Source organism: Gadus macrocephalus, chromosome 11 (assembly GCF_031168955.1).
Source record: "Gadus macrocephalus chromosome 11, ASM3116895v1".
NCBI lineage: Eukaryota > Metazoa > Chordata > Actinopteri > Gadiformes > Gadidae > Gadus > Gadus macrocephalus.
The window spans coordinates 8046520-8047492 of NC_082392.1; positions in this window are offsets into that span (position 1 = coordinate 8046520).

Here is a 973-nt window from a genome sequence, read left to right on the forward strand (position 1 = left end):
TGGCTCTTGGTGTACTGTTGTCCAACCCTCTGTATGGGAGCACCAATTAAGAGTTGATTCAAACATGCTGGGTCTGTCCTAATTAGCATGACATCTCTTTGGGTTTGGCAATGACTTTTCAATGCTGTTAATGTACAATACAATGGTTGTTGATCAGGATAGGTGCTCTTTCATGAAGCAATGACCTCGGCCAATCACATTGTTCAGCTCGTGAATCCTAAACCTGTTTGGGAACTTCTGACCTCGTGGTAATGAGGGGTTGTTTAATGCAGCCCCAGACAGGAGTATAATTGGCATGATGAGTCAGATTGGTCCTGATAGACTTCATTTTGGCAGACATGGTCATAAACGATTTGTTGGCCAAAAGATGAATGATCTTGCTAATTCTTGCATTCCAGAAAGCAGGGAAACTGATTATTCTGCCTCTTGTATTCCTTGACTTAATGTCTGGATGAAAATGTCCCATCAACTGAGACAACTCTGCCATGTCTAAAAAAAAAAAAAAAAAAAATCTAACCTTTTCACGTTATTCACGTTCCGTCTTACCTCTGGCTTTCACTGATTACTTGTTAAATGTGCATGCAAAAGGGGCATTTCTTGTTAAACCACTGTCTTATTTTTGTTTGCCTCAACAAATGTCACCTAAAACATTTGTCCATTTTCCTTTGACCGTTGATTAAAGTCTGAATGACATGTATTCTTTGTTGGCTCAAACCCATGCAGGCATGTCCTTGATGGAGAATGTGGATTATTTAACCTCTACTATCTTCCAGTTGGAAACTCAATACCATTTCAAACCTTGCAAATGCCTGCAATCAATATTTTATATCTGTTAATCATTTACATCTTTACATGTGCAGACACGTACAGTACATAATAGTAGTCTATTAGGAGGGCATTCTTTAAACCCCCAGGTGAACAGCAGTCTTATTGGTCTAATTTCCAGGGGCCTGTTAATTACATATGCAAATTA